Source organism: Hipposideros armiger, unplaced genomic scaffold, assembly GCF_001890085.2.
Source record: "Hipposideros armiger isolate ML-2016 unplaced genomic scaffold, ASM189008v1 scaffold_1135, whole genome shotgun sequence".
Lineage (NCBI taxonomy): Eukaryota > Metazoa > Chordata > Mammalia > Chiroptera > Hipposideridae > Hipposideros > Hipposideros armiger.
Window position 1 is genome coordinate 359,431 of NW_017732485.1, and position 21,492 is coordinate 380,922.

The 21,492-nt window shown below is 41.0% G+C and overlaps 1 long non-coding RNA gene across 2 annotated transcripts in view; it reads right to left on the minus strand.

Moving 5' to 3' along the window:
- LOC109376467 (uncharacterized) overlaps positions 1–20,514 on the minus strand; it is a 372,029-nt gene extending 351,515 nt beyond the window's left edge. For both annotated transcript variants that reach the window (XR_002122738.1, XR_002122737.1), the window contains exons 1-2: positions 20,399–20,514; positions 10,864–11,000 (exon numbers count right to left, since the gene is read on the minus strand). This is a non-coding gene — a long non-coding RNA (uncharacterized LOC109376467). The remainder of the gene's footprint in view (positions 1–10,863; positions 11,001–20,398) is intronic.
- Positions 20,515–21,492: the final 978 nt, after the last annotated feature.

Sequence of the window (21,492 nt, forward strand, 5' to 3'; positions counted from 1 at the left end):
TCCCAACCAGGGGGGAGAAACAGTTCATCTGATTTGTAGACTTGAGACACTTTCTCCCCTCGGTTTCTGGAATACCACATGCTCCTCGTTTTCTCCCACTCACTTACTACTCTTTCTAAGCCTCCTTTGATGACTAGTCTTTCACTTCCAAGTTTCTAAGCATTGCAGTGCTTCAAGAGTCAGTGCTCAGGCCTTATTCTATTTCTCCCTATTCTCGCTCCCTACATGATCTCATCTTGCACCATGACTTTAAACACTATCTGATGTTCCAAGACACAAATCTATAAATCTGGTTCTGACTATTTCCTTGTGATCCAGGCTGAACTGTAAGAAGTCATCGATATCTCACATTTAACATGGCTGAAAGACAACTATAGGATTTGCCCCGATATCACTCTCCGTCCATTTCTCAGGTCAGTGACCTAGGAGTCAGTCATCTTTCCGTCCTCTCTTATCTTTTTTCCCCTAAACCCATCCAGGAGCAAGTTTCATCAATTATAACTCTAGGATATACCCTGAATCCCACCATCTCTCACCATCTCCCCGTTAGCAACCTGACCCAAGTCACCATCATCTTGCCTCAGGAACTGCAACTGCCTCCTTAGTGATCCCTATTTCTCCACTCTGCCCCGCCCCCATAGCTTATCCTTCAGATAGCAGCATAAATCAGTTCACATATTCCCCATTAAAACAGAACACTTCAAACAAAATTTAAAACCCCATGAATGGCCACTGAAGACCCCTCCAAGTGATCCAATCTGCCTATCTCTGAAAACGAGTTTCAACACTTTCCCTGCCACGAGCACAGTTCCACCTGCTGGTCTTCCTCTGGTCATTTAAACACAGTGAGCTCGCCCCTGTGGTAGAACTTGTCTACTCGCTGCTCCTCTGCGTGGCCCACTCTTCACCCCAGTGCTTCACATAACTGCCACCTTCTCCTCACTCAGGCTCAATATCATCTGCCCTTCAGAGATGCCTTCCCTGGCCGCCATAGCTAATGTAGTCCCTCTCCATCTTATCTACTGATCTTATTTTCTTCGAAGCACACAATGCCTGAAGCATCTCATTTGTTTATATTTTTTAACCTCTGCTAACTTGAAAGTAAGCTCCTTGAGGACATGGCCTCTGACTATCGGGCTCACTGCTATGTCTGCAGTGCTGGCACAGAGTAGACAAACAAGACATACTTGTGGATTGACTGCCTTGGGTTAGATAATATGGCTAGAAAAGGGCAGAGCTTAGACTGTAATCCAATACCCTGGCCTCTTACTGTGTTTACCTCCTTAACTTCAATGACTTTCATCTCCACTCCTTCAGCCCTATACTCCTAGCCATGCCACCATTGTCCCTCCTAACTGCTTCACCACGACACTGAATTCAATCATCCCTCACTATGTTTCGATCCTTCTATCCTTTTAGTTTCCCATAGCTCCAGCCATACTTGTTCTTCCCCATTTTGAAACATCTGCCCTCTGGAATCCCTTCTGTCAGTCTCTGCCTATATTCTCTTCCATATATATCCAACTGAGACGCTGCGATTTATCACTTAAATCGGTCACCTGCTTTTCTATCAAGGTTCTGCATTATCTTTGGACATCTTAAGCCTCCACCCTGAGTTAATCGAACAGTTGGCCTTCCTTTCTCCTGTGTCAGGACAGCGCTGTCAATTGGGAGAAAACCCAGTTCAGCATCATTACAAATTCACCGTCTCTAGTGCTGCCTGGCAGTCCCCCTATGGTTCCCTGTTCAGTGCTCCTTCCTATTTAACACGGGGCATGTTCCCAACCTTCTTTGACCTCCCAAACCACCTACTCCCTCAGTCTTCCCGGCTCACTCAAAGTAGACGACTGTATCACCTATCACAGAGTCAATGGAAGCCTCTGGAATCCATCCTCTCCTTCATTCCGATTGATTAAACGCCCCCTCCTGTATTATTACCCCTGCCTGTCTCCTAGATTCATTCCAGCAGTTTTTAGACATGTGAAAGTCTCCCCAATCTTATTTTAGAAACAAAATTCCATCCTCATGTACCAGACATCTACCTCCCTCTCCTTCAGAGCTCAGCTTCCTGAAGGATTCATCTACACTCTCACCACTCCATCACCTCCCGGTTCTCCCAGCCATTCCTCATCCTGTTGCAGCACAGTTTTCTCCCCTATTACTCCATTCAAATTACTCTTGCCAAGGGTACCAATGGCTTTTGTCAACAAACCCAAGGGACAAGTTTTAGTCCATTTCTAAGACCAGATCTTAATATCTGTGTAACGCTGAACACAATCATCCTTGAAATGCCTTCTTCTTTTTGCTTTTTTTAGTTCTATGACACTATAATCCCCTTATTTTCCTCACACCCATCCAGCTATTTCTTCTAAGTCTCCCTCAAATTTTCCTTTTCCTCTGCCCACATGGTGAATTTTTATGTCCGTTGAGGTTTTAGCTTTCACCTCCTCTCTTCTTGCTACATAGTTTCTTCTCTTTCTAAGAAACCTCACTTAATCACTTGATTTTAATTATCGTATATGTGCTAACCACCAAAACCTGTAACCCCAACCTGGTGTTGGTTCGTTCTCTCTCTCTCTCTCTCTCTTTTCCCACCACCCTCAGCCCTCCACCTATTTATCCTTATTTAAATGTCCTACAAACACCTAAACTTAAAAATGCCCAAAGCTGAATGTACTACCTTCTCCTCACGTCTGATGTACACCTAGCATTCATTCTCTTGCTGAATAGCGCTTTCCACTATGCACCCGCCCTAATACAAATTGCAATCTTCTTCCACATCTTCAGCTTCCTCACCTCCTACATTTAATTTGCCATGAAGTCCTTCTATTTCTACCTTATTCTTAAATCCATGTACTTAGTTCAAACCTGCTCACCGAGTTTATAGAACCAACTGCATTGCTGGTCTCCTTACTTCCCAGCTTTCTCGTCCTAAACAAGTGTCCTCATTACAGCCAAACTGATGCTCCAAAGCCCAGATTTATTCATGACTTTCCCATACCTTAAGACTTTCAGTGGCGCCCTCCATATTGCCTTTAGAATAAATTCCACATTCCTCTTCATGATACAGGAGGTCATAATGAGTAACTCCTGGTTATCTCGCCAGCCTGAGTTCTCGTCACACCCCCTCATAAGAAGGGCTCTAACAAAGCTGCCCCCTTCTACTGCTTCCACTATAGAGACCGTGCACCCTCTCACTCGCCTCAGATGTGGACTCATGTTCATTTTTGCTGCTCAGTCCAGTCTTTCTCCACTTCTTTCCCAGGTATCTCTTATTCATTCTTCAGGTCTAGGCTTAGGTATCGCTTCCTCTAGAGGCCTTTCCTCTGTCTCTTTGAATTTGGATGCCCTTCAGAGTTCCCACAGTACCCTACATTTATTCCTATCACTGCACTAGTCGCTCTGTTTTCATTGGTTCTTTTTAAACAGCTTTCCTGAGATATAATTTATATACCATAAAATTCACCCATTCTGAGTGTACAAATTAACAAATTTTAGTATATTTACAGAACAGTAAAATAATCTCCAGACTAATTTTAGAGGATTTCCATCACCCTGCTTCCTACTGTGTGAGCAACTTGAGGGAGGTGCTTGTTCTGCTGATCCTTAGACCCTCAGGGTATAGCGTGGTATCTGTCATCAAGTACGGATTTGTTGAACAAATAAAAAATAAAAGAAAGGGAAAAATTAATGCCAAAACCGTGACAAGTTGCATTTCTCTTTATCAGGTGTGGCAACCTAATTTTGAAGTTCTCACTTTTATACACATTCTCCATTCTCTCTTTGACATGTCACCAACTTCCCCATGTGGCAGTCACTGATGAATTGACTCTGACAGAGAAAACAGGACTTTAAAACATCCAAGCAGCCACGAGAGCCAGCAGTGTGCATTTATGGGTGATTCAAGCAAGTCTAGAAACTTATTTGCCCAAAAATGAAGTTAGGTTTGTTCCCCAAACTCTTGAGATTTCCTCCAGGAAAACTCACCACTATGTGTTCATGTAAGCTGTCTGCTTCGAGAGTTCTATTTTTCCTGCCCTTCCAAATTCTTCAGGCTGAGAGTCAAGAGACCTATGCTCTGGCCATAATTATGACAATAATTCACTAAGGTGACTTGAGATTAATCACTTCACATCTCTGCACATGTTTTCTTATATTATCCACCTTATCTTTCTTCACTCTGATTCAGTGAGGATGAAGTTATCTAGAAGGCAAAACAAAGTACTTTAAAAAGAAGTAAAAAGCACCATGCAAATATAATAGATTTGAATTGGCTACGTTTCTCTCTGGTTTCTATTAATCACCTCATTTATTTAAAGACACTTTTGTGGTGACCCGAACTATTAATACGACCCAAACTGACATTGAAACATACAAAACCTTTCATGCATAAGGCTGACGCACTCTGCTACAGGAAGGTTCCTGATCGCCCTCAGAGCCTGATCTTTTTTCACAAACAATTCAAATGAACATGGTTATCTTGTTTCCCAAACCACAGCAGATTCGAAATAGAAATGAAAAGGGCCAGAGGAGCCACTGAGGGAAACACACTGAGAACAGGACGGTTGACAGCTGACAACAATGGAAAAAAAAATAGAAACATTATAAAAGCAGATATGAGGACTCAGAAAATTACAGCCAGGGGACATTCAAAGTGGAGGCATGTGGTCCTTCCCACCGAATGAGTCCTACAGAGCAAAAGATTAATGTTCATAAACCTGAGTCATCAGAAGACACCCCTGCTTGGGAATCAATTCTAAAGAGAGAACATGGGTGACTTTTTTTTTTTAACACAAATTAACTCCTGCTCTTTCATATGGAAATGAAATCAGAAATTATGCTTGAGCTCTTAAGATATTAATGTTTTGGATAACAAAATGACATTGACTTTTTATGTTACACCCAAGACTGCTCGACTGAATCTACTTTACTATATTTTCTGACTCTTTTGAGACTAGAAAGTTCTTCATTCCTAGTTGAGAAACAATCCTTTCCCAGGGACCACAGGATTTGTTAGAAAAGGCACACCAATAAAATTAATCAGGTATGTGTCAGATGATTGGGGGACTCATTTCACCATAGCGAATTTATCACACAACTTCCTAGGACTTTAATACAGTTTGTAATTTATGTTTGTGATTGTCTGCTTTCGTCTCACTCTCCCCACTGAAACATAAGCTCTATGTGGGCGAGACTTATATTTGTTTTGAATCCACCGCTGTATCCCCAAAGCCTAATTGAGTGCCTGGCATATAGAAATTACTCACTGCATATGTGGTGGTGTTGCGTTAATTAGTACCATAGAAAATCTCTCACCCACCATATTTGTAGTATGACACTGTAGAAAGAGTTACCATTTTAATTTCTTCACTGTCCAGTGAAGATGACCCTGGAAGGCAGTAAACACTGAAAGGCTGGCACAATATTTTATGTTTACAGATAACAGAATTGTGGTAAAGAGAAATAAAGCTATGCACCATATGTTTTGCCTACTCAGAGATGAACCATGGATGGATTCATTCCCATGTGCTTTCTACTATTCCATATATGGGAAGAAATTGATGCACCCAGGCCTGAAGATTTCAAGTAGGTTTTCTAAATTATCTGTGGGAAAGTTCTGTTTATAGATGTTCAGACAGACAGAAAAGGCAATGCATTGCTAATAAGGAAGAAAAAACTCGATGGATAAACAATTTCTTCCTACAACTCTCTCTACCTCTGGGCATTTGGTCTACTAGCAAAACTGTTTATAAGACATTTTCTAAGTCCTTGGGGATGGTTTTGGCTCAATTAAAACCTGATTGTTTTGTCCCAAGGATCTGAAATGAGCTACAAAAGTAAGAGAACTGCCTTTGTCAGGTTTCGTGTTGCCTCCCTTCTCCGACCCAAGAAATTAACTCATCAGACTGACAAATAGCCATTGCATTGGCCTAACATCATGATACATTTGTGCCCCTCCATAATTGCGCTTCTTAATGACCTGTGTTGTTTGAGACCATACTCAATATTGTTGACAGTTCTTCATGTAGAACAATGACTGTTACATAATAGACACTCATTTGTTGAAGGAAGGATGATGGCTGGAGAGATGAATAACCATAAATATAATCATAATCGTGGTAGTAGAAGTTATCAATATTCCTAAGACACTCATGAGTGATATATCATACAGCTGCAGCACCCACTGCTTATATATAACTAGTATTATGAAATTAATAATTAGATACCTATATGCAAAAAAAACCACCACCTCAACCAATAGTTTACATCTCATATAAAAATTTACTCAAAATGGATCACAGACCTAAACGTTAAACTTAAAACTATAAAACTTATAGAAAGAAGCATAGGAGGACATCTGTGTAATATAGATAAGGCAAAGATTTGTTAGATACAGCACCTAAAGTATGATTTATTAAAAAAAAAGAAATCAATGACTGGACTTCATAAAAATTCAAAACTTCTACCTTACAAAAGACTGTTCAGAGAATGAAAAGATAAACCACAACTGGGAGAAAATATTACCAAAACACATGCCTGACAAAGGATTTGTATGCAGAATATATTAAAGAATTCTCAAAATGTGATACTAAGTAGACAAATTATCCAATTAAAAAAATGAGCAAAAGATTTGAGAAAATACTCCATCGAAGATACACTGATGGCAAATAAGCACATGAATAGATGCTCAACAACATTAGTCATTAGGAAAATTCAAATTAAGACTACAACAAGATAACGTGACACACCTCTTTAAATGGCTACAATTTAAAAGACTGTCCACACCAAGTGCTGGTGAGGAGCTGGAGTCACTGCAATCCTCATGCATTGCAGATAGGAATGTAAAAGTCACTTTGGAAAACAGTTGGATAGTCTCTTATAAACATACACTTATCGTATGACACACGATCACACTCCTAGATATTTACCCTAAAGAAATGATGACTTATCTTTACCTAAAACTTTATACACAGAGTTTATAGCATATTTACTCATAACTGCTCCATACACACTGCAAAAAACACAAATGTCCTTCAGCTAGTGAATGGATAAACCACCTTTGGCATATCTGTACTATTAAATACTATTCAGAAATAAAATGGAAAGACACACTGTGATACATATTATAGATAGATATATAAATATATATAAATATATATATATGTGTGTGTATATATAGGTGCATATATATATATATATATATGACAACATGGAGTAAACTCATGAATTATGCTAAGAAAAAGACAGACAAACTCAGAAGACTATATACTGAAACTATATCGTTCCATTTAAATGACATTTTGAAAAAGACAAAATTACAGGAACAGAAAACAGATCAGTGGTTATCAGGTCCAAGAGTGGGTGCTGGGGTTGCTTAGAAAGGGAAAAAGTGTGCTGTGTACCTTGAGTGCAGTGGTGGAGCCACGGCTGTATGAATGTGCCCAAATTCAGAGAACTATATGCAAAAAGGAGCAAAGTCTATTTATTGTGTAGGGATTTTAAAAGTGAATCTATGTTACAGTCTAAGAAAGCCCACAAAAACATATAGGTAGAAATGTCATTAAATTCTTTAAAAATAATAATAATCATTATTAATAAAAGAATCATTATTAATAAAAGAATTAGTATTAATAATAATCATCATCACTAACATTTGTTGAGTCCTTACTATGTGACAGGCTCTGTGCTACGTTATCTCATATAACCTCACAACATCTCTTTGAGGTACGAACGATTGTGACTCCCATCTGCAGAGAAGGAAAAGGAGGGCCACAGGGGTCAAGTATTTTTGCTCTGATCTTCGTTCACTGCCCAGGTAACAAGACTCCAGGTGCTGCATTCTGACCCCTCACCCTACACAGCATCCCACTGATAATGGCAGGGAACTGGACTGGGAGCCTGTGCCCAGCGTCAACCCTGGTTTGCTACCGACACACTGGGCACACCTAAGCGAGTAGTTAATCTCTGTACTTTCTCATTTTAAAATCCAAAGCACCAGAAAAAGAGTTTCTCAGTTTCCACTTAATCCTAGTTTACAAATCTATGATTCGCTTTCAGGCACATGCTGCCTAGAAAGATGGACATTGCTGACTTATTCAGGCTCCTTACTTGCCCTCCTGCTGCCCTGTTGGGTCCTGATGTATAAAATTCCACCATTAGCTCTTTATTCCTAAAGATCGAGGCATAGTGGCTGGAGAATAGTCCAGTGCGTATGACACGACCCTCAGAGTCTGCGAGTAGGTGCAGGGGTGGTTCAGCTGCCCACAACCTAGCAGGTGAGACAGAGAGATCAACAACCAACAGTGACCCCGGGGGTGGTGTTGCGTGGTAAGTTCTCTGCTGGGAAGGAGTGACATTTGCAGTGGTGGGTAAGCGTGTGGGCTCTGGAGACAGAGAGAGCTGGGCTTAAAGCGTCTCTTCATCCTCAGTTTCCTCATCTACAAAACGGGACAATAACAAGAGGTTTGGGGCTGCTACCTGCCTAACGGAGGCACGCAAGTGAAGCGCCTGTATAATGCAAAGGTGGGTCTTGCTCACAATTGTTATTGTGTTATGAAGGAATTGGACACGTTGGACAGTCTTCGGGAATCAAAGAGGAAGGGAGGAAACAAATGCTGGGAGAAGATACGCATACATAAGTTGCTCGAATAGCTAATCGCCTGTGGTGATCACATTGTGAAGGCACGTAAATGTCTAGTCACTATGTTGAATACCTGAAATTAATATAATATTGTATGTCAACTACACTTTAAAAAAAAAAGAAAGACAATGAAAGAGAAAAGAATACTACACAGAGTAGTGTAGCACTTAAATGGGACACTTGACTAAATGCTCTAATATCCATGAAACTCTGTATGTCTGACCTTGTAGATGAAGCTGTGTCCTTCGTGTTTCTTTGAGGTCCCCCTCCCATCAACAACTAGAAGCGGGCAAGAACTATAAAGCCCTGCTCTCCTGTGCCTTGGGGGTAGGGTTCCTCAACAAGGCTGATCTTCCCATCTCTCTTTAGGGTACAGAGTGTTCCCACAGGAAATACGACTGCCCAGAAGTGATGCTGTAATTTGGCACTAGCGTCACTTGCGTATTATCTTCTGTCCCGCACTGGAGGCATCTCTGGCGCTCCCTGGAATTCCACTTTATGTTGCTTTTTCTTCTTTTTTATTTGTTCCCTCTCAAAGTAGTTATATAATTAACAACGCTTGAAGTCGATATAGACTCTGCATCAGTGGTTCTCAGACCAGGGTTCACCTGCCCCCCTCCCCAGGGGACATTTGGCAATATCTACAAATGTGTTTTGTTGTCACGGCTGGGGAAAGGGAGTAACTATCACCTAGTAAGTAGAGGCTAAGGACAGCTGAGCCTCCTACAGCACACAGGCCAGCCTCCAACAAAGGATTTTCTGGCCCCAAATGACAATGTTGCCGAGGCTGAGAAACTCTGCTCTATGGTGATAAAAGCACTTACACACCTCTTTGTCCATTTGACTCTTATCACACCCTTGGATGAAAGCCAGGTCAGTGTCCACATTCATCCCCAAATATCTCCTTATAATGAGGTGCATACAGATAGACACTCTACTATCAATCAGAGAAAGGAGACCAAGGAAGGAACGTGAATGGCCCCAGGCCACAAAACAAAGGAGTGGCGAAGTCAGGACCTGGAGTTTGCTCACTTCCAATACTGCCTCACTGTCAGCATGTTTTTCTGGGTTTGTTTTTTTTTTAAGAAACATGTTAAGTTTCCCTCCTTCACCAGATAAGAGGAACACAAAGCCAGAAAACCTGAACATAATAAATAAATATATTTTCTTAAGTAATCATAGAATATTAGCTTGTGAAGATCCTTAGAGATTATTTAATGTAATTCTATCATTTTGCAGATAGAGGCTCATGCCACAAAGCAGATGCCAGAGACCATTTCGTTTCTGTTCACCCATACAGTAGCCCATTGGCCACTGTGCTGGCGAAATACTTGAAACCTCAGTGACCCGTATGGGTATTTATATGGGAAAGGTACAGCGTGAGCCATACAGAAATGAACTCAGGCATCAGATGGGGGCAGGTGGGCCAGATACTGGGGGCGTTAAAGGGTTGGAAGGGACACAAAAGGTCCAAGAGAGAAAGTAGATTAGGTGGAAATCAGAACTCTAGAAGGTGAGGCGAGGACTAAAAGAAGTAGGAAAAGAGAAAGAGAAAGGGAAATTAAATTATCCATTTCCTTTGTGTTTTGGGATTCCCATGTGCATTAAAGCCTCTTGAGTAATGGGAAAAGAGAATCTGTCACACAAACTAAACTTAAACTGTACTTTAAAGAATCTTTATCATGATTTTCTACCTATAAATATAATATGTACTTATTATTTTTAAAATGAGTCTAGAAAAATAGAACAAAGAGCATGCGACTTTTTTCTAGTTTCCCACTCCCCTGAGATAAACACTATTAACTGTTTAATTTACTTTCTAAGTCTCTCTTCTAGTCTATATTCTGTATTATAAGCTATTAACCTTTTTTTTCCCAAAAAAAGTTATCTACACAAAATGTACGGTACCTTAATTTTTCATCTGGACATATTATATACTGGGCATGTTGTATATAACAATCCTTCTTGCTGTCTACACAGCATTCTATTGTTTGGCTAGATCATCATTCATTAGTGATAAGAATGCATTTTCATTCTTGTGTGAGTACTTCTGTATAACAATTCCTATAAGTGGAATTGCTCTGGAACTCTAAGGAATAATAGAATAGGTACATACATTTAAAATTGGATAGTCAAATTGCCCCCCCCAAAACTTCAGTCAATAGTAACTCCTCCCAAATGGACATTTTAAATTAGCGGGCACCTTCCCCTTGAAGCAGTACCTGATTCTTCCCGCTGGAAATAAGCCCTCACCCTCAAAACATGTCTACTTCTTGCTGGCAAACGTCCCCCAGTCTTCTTTCTCTTCAGTGGCAGCTCCGCGTTTGCGTTAGCTTCTATTATTCTCCCGTGTCAGCACCTGGAATGGAAGGTTGGGTGAGAGGAGAGGGAGTGTGAAGATTCAAAAGTTTCATTAGCTGCTTTCAGCTCCTTCCTTTTTTCTGCTGATCTCAACCTGAACAGGTTCTGCCAAATATGCATCTTGGCAGGCTATGCCAACCAGTGAAAAACGAATTAAGAAGGGCAGCTAATTAGGAGATCAAACAACCCAGAGAACTGAGTAACAGAACTTCTGGAGATGTCTCACTGCTCCAAATGTCCTAAATAAATCATGGGCCTGCTGGAGATGGTTCTTCGCACTTGGTCCTGAAAAATCAAAGCAAAGTCGCGGCATTCTCTCCTAAGATGAAAGCTCGGAGCTAAAATCCAAGTATAAATCAGGCCTAAAATAAGAGATCATCCATCGCCAAGTGCTTACTCTGGACAGAAGGGCCCTAGGCTAGTCTTCCAGAAAACCTGTTCCCTAATGCCCCAAGCCCATGATGTGCTTTAGGGAATCAAAGCCTGGTTCAAATAACTTGGCGAACACCACACTTTGTTCCCCTCTTAAGTATTCACAAAGCATATTCACAACCGAGAGTCTCTGAAGAGGCTTTAAGGAACCCCCTGCTGCCAAGAAACTCGTTTAACATATTAATACTCCAAGTTACTCTTTTTGGAAAGGTGGCCATGGCCAAGTTTGCCTCCATCTTTCCTGCCCCACCCTCTCGAGATTCTGCTCAAGAAATGGGTACTATTTAGGGATCATATAAAGCCACTTTTCAGGTTGCAAAGCCTGATACTGATATTCAGGACTGTTAGTACAGCCGGCATGTCAATAACACAGATGTTTCGCCAATACTCAGAAACTCTTTACTTACTACCTATTGGGGTCCAGCAGTAGGAATATAAGAGCATGCAACAAGGTCCCTATTCTCTGGTCTAATCTCCACGCCTGCCATCCCCACATCTCACCAAAGCATCCTCAGTGGTTCAGAGAGCTGGGAAGCCACTCTTTGCTGAGGAAAGAAGGGGAGTACTATTGTTCCTGAAAAACAAGAAAGTCACCAGAAAGAGGCTTCTCCTGTGCTCTGAGTCAGGATTAGAGAGAAAGTCTTTGGCACCCTGTATACTCCCACGAATATGTTCAATTGATTTTTGATAAAACCACAAAAACAATTCACTGGAAGAAGAACAGACTCCTTAACAAGTGATATTGGAGTAATTAGACACCAATGGCAAAAAAATAATAATAAAATAAAATAAAAATGAACCTTAACCTAAACCTCACATCTTATACAAAAATTAACTTGAAATGGGTCATGGACTTCCATGTAACATGTAAAACTATAAACATTTTAGAAAAAACATAGAAGGAAATCTTTGAGACTCTAGGGCTAGGGAAAGAGTTCTTAGATTTGACTCCAAAAGCACATTCATAAAAGGAAATATTGATAAATTGGATCTCATCAAAATGAAATACCCTCGCTCTGTGAAAGTCCATGGGAAGGAGATGAAAAGACAACCTACAGCCTGGGAGGAAATATTCACAAGCCACATACCCAACACAGGACTGGTACCTAAAAAATAATTGAAAACTCTCAAAATGCAACAGTAAAAAAAAAATAAAACAATCCAACTATAAACGGGGCTAATGACATGCACAGACATTTCAATGAAGAGGGTATACAGATGACAAAGGCACGTGAAAAGATGTTCAACTTCATTAGCCATCAGGGAAATGCAAATTAAAATCATAATAAGATATCATTACACACCAAACGGAATGGCTAAAATAAAAAATGGTGACATCACCAAATGCCGACATAGATGCAGAAAAACTGGGTCACTCATACACTGCTGATAGGAAGGTGGGGACAGCCACTATGGGACAGTTTGGCAGTTCCTCACAAAATGAAACATGCAATTACCGTGCAAACCAGCGAGCCCACACTTGGGCATTTGTCATTGAAACTTGAAAACTTATGCTCACATAGTAAAAAAAAAAAAATATATATATATATATATATATACTCATAGCAGCTTTACTCATTATAATAAAAAAAAGAAAATAGCCCAAATGTCCTTCAACATATAAATGGTGAAACAAATTGTGCTACATACAGAAATACCCAAAAATAATGTTCAGTAAGAAAAAGCCGGTCCCAAAAGGTAACATATTATATGATTCGACTTATATAATGTTTTTTAATGAAAAATATTTACAAATGGAATAACAAGAGTTAGGACAAGGAAGAAATGAGAGGGAGGTGGATGTGATTATAAGGGATTCTCATGGTGATGGAAATGTTTAGTGCCTTGACTGTGGTAATAGATACAGAAATCTACACATGAGATGAAATTGCATAAAGCTAAAACCCATACACTCTCTCTCACACACACAAATGAATACAAGTAAAATTGGGGTAATCTGAATAAGATCAGTAGATTGTATCAATGTCAACAATATCCTGAGTATAATACAGCACTCAAAGTTTTACAAAATGGTACCATTAATGAAAACTGAATACGGACCCCACGAGACCTCTCTATATTATTTCTTATAACTACATGAGAACTGAAAGTTATCTCATTAACACTTTTCATAAAAAAGTGATTGTTTAAATAAACCATAAAATATAAAAAAGAAAGCAAGACCACTCTTTTTATACTATTAAGGAAGAGATCAGATGTTTATCTGACTTAATGTATCCATGATACAGTAAGTAAAAATGCAAGGTACCTAAGAAAGACCTGCCATTGTAAGGAAAAGGGGACATATAGGCCAGCTCTGGGTAGGACAATTGAGGAACTGACAACAGCGGTTGCCTTTGGCGGGAGTGGGGGGGAGCAGGGGTGGGGGTAACATATTCCACATGTCATCTTTTGAATTTTGAGCCATGGGCATGTATTACTCATGCTCCCAAAGAAATAATTCATTGCATTTTAAAGAAAACTATGTTGTTCCTGAATGAAAAATTGGTAAGCCTGAACAATAAAATAATAACACAGACAACCAATCAACCAACACATATTTTATTGTTCCCTAAGAGAGGTGCACAGATAAGGGCTATGTGTCAGAATGATGTACAAAAGGCATTACAAAGACCAAGTCAGGGGGAAGTGATTTACAAATAACTAACATTACATAGCAGCTATTCTAAGTGCCAAGTGAGTGGTCCAAGCAGGTAGAGCTATAAAAAGTTAGTGATTGGGGAGATTTTGGAGTTGGAGAAGAATTTTGGAGTTTTCTACAACAGGTGGGGTGACTTGGACCTTGAAGTTCAGAAAAAATTTGAACAGGTAGAGTGGACTAGTTTAAAGATATCTAGGCGAACTAACAGAAGCAATACATTTCCATTATGCTCTAGAGATTACCAAGCCTGTTCAAATTATTAGAGGGCTAACAAAAGCCTTCTGAAATGGGTAATAACATTTTGCACATGTATAAACTGAAGACAAGAAAAATGAAATGAGGTTCCCAATATCCCAGGTCTCAGAAGCTAAAGAATAGAATAGAATTAGGGGTCCTGATTGCTAAAGATTCACCCATTCCCCTCATGTATGAGACAATAAATCTGCAGATGGCCACTACAGTAAAGATGCATGGGACTGACTGTATAACGAGCCCAGCCAAAAGCAGCTCTATCACTGGAGTGGAACATTTGCACCCAGAAAACAGACAACTGTGAAATCTTTTGTTCGATTCTAGATGCATCAGTAAGGAGAAAAGATGAAAACTAAGTTCTACGAAACCCTCACCATGTGCCAGCCATGGTGCTGAGTATTTTCATAAATTGACTTATTTTATCCTCACCATAACCTTGTGGTTTAAATATGTATAATCTTGATTTTCCAGAAAAGGAACTTGGGGATCGTGACAATAAATAGTATGACCCAGGTCACAAAGCTAGTACATGACAGAGTGAGGGTGAAACCCCAACGGGTCTGCCTCTACATCCAATGCTCTTTCCATGTCAGTAGGTGACATGTTTTGCCAAGATTACCAATACACCCTAACAGGCTATTTTCAGGGGGGTAAAAAAAAAAAGTCCAACCTGAAATTTTAAGAATGATTATAAAAATAGTAATTATTATTCTTTCACATATTCACATTTATTTAATATTTTCATTTCCTCTTTTGATCTTTATGACTATAGATGAAAGAAACAAGGCTAGTAAGCTCTTCTGTTCATTAATCAGAATCTGCTTTGTTCTCACATACTTACAGACATGTAAATATCAGAGCTGGGAGGCTCCAAAGGCATAAACTAGCTGGTCATTTTACCAATGAGGAAACAGAGGCCTGGAGAAGCAGAGGGACTTCCTCAGGGTCCCATAGCTGAATAGTTCAAGATATGGGACCAGCATTCATGCCCCTGGTTTTAAACTCTAGTAAAGAAACTGCTGCGAGCAAAATGCAATAGTAAATCAAATCAAACCCTGAAATATACAGAGTCCACAGACTGAGCTGTCAATGAAGCCAGAAAAGGAAAGGATGGAGCAAGAAGTATTTAAACAGGAACTTCAACAACGGTTGGGCTTTGCAGACCACGACAGACAAAAATCAATCTTCATTCACCATCTAGCGCTGAATCAGATATCTCGAACGGAAACACATAAACACACATACCACCATCTATGAAAACAAACTCCAAAAAATCAATTCTGTTTTGCGCATTTGTATCCTGGGAAATATCTCCACTGAGATGGTGACTTTGATTTTGATTCAGTTTTGAAGAAAACTTTTAAAAAGTGGTCATCCAGCCAGACAGAGACATGAAACCATAAAACCTCATATAGCCAGCAGGAAATATAGACTTCATTTAACCGTTCCTTCATTTTGCAAATACAGAGACTAGGACTCAGAACAGAACAAGGACACAGAATAGAACAAGATATTCCCAAGTTGCTCATTTTCTATTGAGATCAGGGGTAAAAGTCATGTTGGCTAATGCATGGTCAGTAAAAGCATGCACTTTGGAGGCAAACAAACCTGTGTTCCAGTCCTGGCCCAACCGCTCTATCTGCCTGGCTGTGGCAGACACATATGTTGGCTAACATAAAACTATTACTAATCCCCATCTCCCTTACTGGCCTCCTCTATAAAGCCAGAGAAAGGCAAATACTCGTTTTCCTAGCATCCCTTGCAGCTAGGGGTAGTTATGTGACATAACACCGGCCAATGAGACATAAGTGGATGTAAGCCAGGGGCTTTCTGGGAAGACATTTACTTCTCATGATTAAGTAAACACACATGGCTAGTGTTGCCTCCATCATCTTCTTCCTTGAACACAGAACTTGCTGTCTGAAGCAAGCACTTCAAGTCATAACCATATAACGACCAAAAGTATACAGCCATTAAAAAAAAATTTTTTAAAACCCAACATGCTAAAGATGGCAGAGTCAGGCCAGAATGTCAGAAAGGACTTGGGTTAATAATGGCATCATTTAAGTGGAATCAGTAGCAACAGTGCCACCAGAATTCTTGCTTGAGAAGGAAAAAAATAACCTTATTTGTTTAAGTCAAAATTACTTGGTTTACTATTCATAGCTGTCAAAGATGACTGATACAGTTACCTTTCACAATTAGTCTCTCTAAGCCTCAGTTGTCATATCTGTAAAACAAAGAAGAATACCTAGCTAATCATTCTACTGTCACATCATTAATTCAGTATATATTAACTGAGAACCTACTACGTAATAGCTTCTGTTCCGGGAGTTGGGGATATAGCAGTAAATAAAAAGCTCCTTTGACTATAAAACAGACTTTCTAACCTTGAGGCAAACAATAAACAAATAAATATAAGAAATGATTTTGAAGACTAAGGTTAAAAATTCGTGTGAAGGACCTGGCACAGGGCTTGGCACAGAATAGGGCTCAATAAATCGCAGCTTCTATTATTACCATTCGTATTGGCATTCAATAAATACTACTTAAATTCTTATGACTTCCCCAAACCCATATGTATATATATGAGTTATTAGCTATAAGGGGATCTCAAGCCATCTCATGATGTCACAAGGAGTCCCTGCATTCTGACCTGCCAATTAGCTTTTGCTTCACAAGCTGGGCACATTCTCTTTTAGATCTTGAGGCTCTAAGGCTCACATGCCTTTAGAACTTTCCAATGCCAGGACTTGTCCTGAATGACCAAAGCAGAAAAGCTAAAATGGCTGGAAAGTTAGAAGGAGGTTGGAGAGGAGAGGGGATTTGTTACAGGGGGAGGCCCTGTCTGTAACTGGAGAATTAGAAGGGCCTTCCCTGAGCGACTAACCCACGAAGATACCTGTCAATGGTCACTTCTCTCAGGAGCTTGCCAGGAGACACCTAACTGGGACCCAACAATAGAGTTCAAAATGCCTTTGTTTTTCAGATGTCATTTCAATTTAAAAAAACAAAACAAAACAAAACAGATTTCACGAGTAGAAATTACAAGACAATGGTATAGAGAGTTGTGCTTTGAAATACTTTAGAAATACCACGGGATAAATTCAGGCTCTCGTCCTGGTTCCAACAATGATTTTGTGTTGGACCCTGGTTTTCCCATCAGTCCAATGATGGAGCCGAACTAGACTGGGTCTAAAGGACCTTCCAGCTCTGACATTCTGTCATTCTCCTCCTCTCAAATCACCTGCCCTGGTGAGACTCCCTCTTCCCAGCAGCAGCGGAACAGGGTGCCTCTCTCAGCATATTTGCTAATGCTCAGCCGACAAGGGAAAAAAACTGCTGACGGCCGCACTGGCTGCCTCCGTGTTGTTAAACACCTACTTATAGCTCTAATCGGCTGGTTTTCACGCCCAGGAGATGGGGATTGATTGCTGACACTGACCTGGCAAGGAGACCATCCTGCATTCGCCAGCCAAAGCAACTTAGGCGTGCAGCCTGGGAATTTGGCAAGTGGTACTGGGGATGCGAGAGAGAGCGTGCAAAGTAAGAAAGGGAGGTGGCTGTGCGTAGTGGTTAAGAACATTGGGTGCAGAGTCAGGAGGGCCCAGATTTCATTCCTTTCTCTGTCACTTTCTAGCTGTGTCAACTTGGACATGTGATTTCACATCTCTGAACATATTCAACAGTAGCAGAGCCGGCCACCCTGTCCCAGGAAGTGAATCTTGGTAGGCCTCAATGGCACGGTGGTCTTTTCCTGCTTGCCAGTGACTGTGTAAATGGGCCTGGGACCCAGTGCGGGCCACTGAGGCCTGAGAATTTTTCTGGGTGACTTCTTGGGAGCTTTTCTCGCTAAAAAAACAAATGAATGAATGAATGAGCAAGCCAAGCAAGCAAGGCATGTGCAAGCCTTTTGGTCATTAAGGCTATTATGCTATTTTAGGCCATCCTGTGGATGATGAAGAAAGACCCTGCTGATAGAATGAGTATGGCAAAGCAAGAAGATAGAAGGAACCTGGGTCTGGGGTGATGTCATTGAGCCACCAACAACCCTGGAGCTGCCCTAGTCCCAGATTGGTTTTGCTAGATGAAAAAAATAAATCCCTAAACTACTTTTACTGGGTCTTCTGTTCATCATAGCCAAAAGCCTTTTAACTGAGATTGGCAGTCATAATAACTGTTTTTGTTATCATTGTTAAAACCTACTAGCCAGAGTAGCATAAAAAACAAAAATTCAGAGTTCAAAGAACTGGGCTCAAATCCTAGGAACTCCCTTCAACAGCCTGTATCTGTTTCCTTACTACTAAGATACAGATGGACCCGTGAAAATGACAAGGGTCTGAAAAGTCATAAAAATCCATATAAACTTAAAGGAATATTCTTGGTACTCACTCTGCCATTGGTCAGAATATCAGTCTCTGATATGCAGGGAAAAGCACAGTAAGTGACAATCAGTAGGACTGGTTTCTCATTGTGGCTCTGACACCAACTCCTTGGTGACACTGGACAAGTCGCTTCCCTTCTCTATATCTTAGTTCCTCTCACTGAAAAATTAGGGTCTTGGGCTGGTTTCAATCTAAGGTCATTCTTAGAATTGATATTCTATGAATCAAAATATATTCTCCTTTCATAGGCAGCAAAAACAACAACAACAACAACAACAACAACTGTTGGCAGAGACAACAACAAATTCAGTGGAAGAGCCATGGGAACCTCCTGTGAGCCCTGCGTGCTGCACTTTGAGCGGCAGCACTGCTTCAGCCATCACACACAGGCCCTACCTCACACGGGCTCCCCCTTCATCCTCCTGTCAGCATGAGGCTGCCTACTGCACCCCACTTTCACCTCTAGCCATCCTGTTGGACAATTTCCCCAGCGTCTCCACCAACAAAGAAAACACTGCCTACAAGGTCTTAGTTTTTCCTCATAAAGAGCCAGTTATTTAAAACACAGCGACGCTAAAAGCAAGGATTCCCAAAATGAAATTATTTTGCTTTGATCCAGGACTTGTTTTTAAAAACAGACTAAAGCCGCCATCCAAATCAACCCGACAGAAGTTCCAAAATACCCACTCCAGACACAACACCAGATGGGATGGAAGTAGGTGCGATTTTACCCGTTTTCCAAGTGGACAAAGCAAGTTTGCCTTGTGCCACTCACATAGACTGACAGAGAGCGCTCCCATCTGTATATAGCACGTGGTCCTTTGCAAAGCCCTTTTATGTGACTCTCCCAACAGTGCTACAGTGAAAGCAGACAAAGGGGGTGGCAATATGACATAACACATAAGATCTAAGCTTTGGAATAAATGATATCCGAAGCCAAAATCTAGCTCTGCTCAGTTCATTCTTTTTCTCTCTCCCTCAAAACGTGTGTACTATTATATATACCTTGTATGTGCCTGCAACTGTTCTAGGCTTTAACATCACTCTCCAACATGCATACATATCCCCATCTCCCAATTAATCCTGAAACTTAAAATGCATGTTCAGGTGGCGGGTTGTGTCCCTCCCCAGGCAAAAAGGATGCACCGTTCTGGTCTACACTAGTCATTGCAATTCCCCCCGTTCCTCTTTGATTGTTATGGGTCTCCCAGTGAGCATGTGTTCTGGGGGTCTTGGAGACCATGCAAACATTCGATGATTTGCTAGAAGTTCTCCTGGCTTAAGCTTATTACAGCAGAAAGATACACAATAGTATCGGCAAGAAGGAAAGACACAAGGTGGACTCTGGAGAAATCCATACACAGCTTTGTTACAGTATCTCCATCTGTGAGGGGACAGAGTGTGCTCTCACCCTCTGACAGAGTCGGCAACAAAAAGCGCAGTAGCATGGATTCAATGTTTCTGCTTGGGGAAGCCCATCTGAACTCAGCACCCAAGGTTTTTACCGGGGTTGGTCATATCAGCACCCTCTGCCCAGCATGTTCCAAGATTCCAGACTCTCAGAAGGAAAGCAGAGGTTCCACATCAATTACATGGTTTGTACAAACAGTGTAGGAGCCATAAACCTCCCTTATGCGTTAGGGGGTGGATCAAATACCAAGTTACCAGATAAGACCAGGAAAATCCTTGCAGGCTCTTCTAAGTAGCAGTCTCTGGTTGGCTGTGTTAACTCTTCTGCACAACATATGACTCAGTTCGGATCAGTGAATCAAAAAAAACACGTCTGCTGGAGACTGTCTGTAAAAATAATAGATCTGCATAAGGAAAAAAAAGTTATTTTCTTTATCCCTTTGCTTCCTGCTTATTGAGACTCTGAATAAAGATACAGTATCTGTAGCTGAGGCCTCAATCTTGCAACAGCGAGGTGACAGGCATGAGGACGGAAATACAACATGCTGAGTATGAACTGAAAGAGAGGGAAAGTGCCTGAGTTCTGAAAGTAGCACCCAGCAACTGAACTAATGCTAACAGCCGCCTACTTCCATATTTTGTGTCGTGAGGCAAACACGCCCCCATAGCTACTGGCAGTAAGCAGTCTGTTACTTGCAGCCATATTCACTCTCAGCTGACACAACAGTCAAGCAAAAACAGCCCCAGCTCTTTTTTTTAATGAAGCTTCCAGGCTCGTGGGGAGTCACAGGTGACGAAATAATCACACTAATGAGATTATAATTGCAAACTGAGACAAGCACTCTGAAGAAAAGAAATTTTGTTACATAAAAACATATGAAAAGGAAACTGACCTAGGCTGGTGACAAAAGGGGACGAAAGCACCCATGGAAAATTTTGTTTAAAGTTATTGATGTCCATACAATAAATCGCCCCAAGACAAAACAGCTTAAAATGATCGTTTTATTTTGGTCTTGATTTTATGAGTTGGGTATTCTGGAAAGGCTCAGCTGGGAATTCTTTCTTGGGGTCTGTAATGGGGTTTGAGTCACAACTCAACTGAAGCTGTCATCTGAAGGTCTGGCTGATTCACAAGGCTAGCAGGTCACGCTGGCTGTCATGTCGGTTGAGGGCTCAGCTGGCTGCTGTAGCACAGGGTCTCAGGAGAGTAGGCATTCCTGTGAGGTGGCTCAGGGCTCCAAGCACAGCTGTTCCAATGAGCGAGGTTGGAACTGCATGGGATCTTACGACCCAGCCTCAGAAGTTACATAGCATCACTTGCACCCACACCCTTGGTCCAAGCAGTCAGA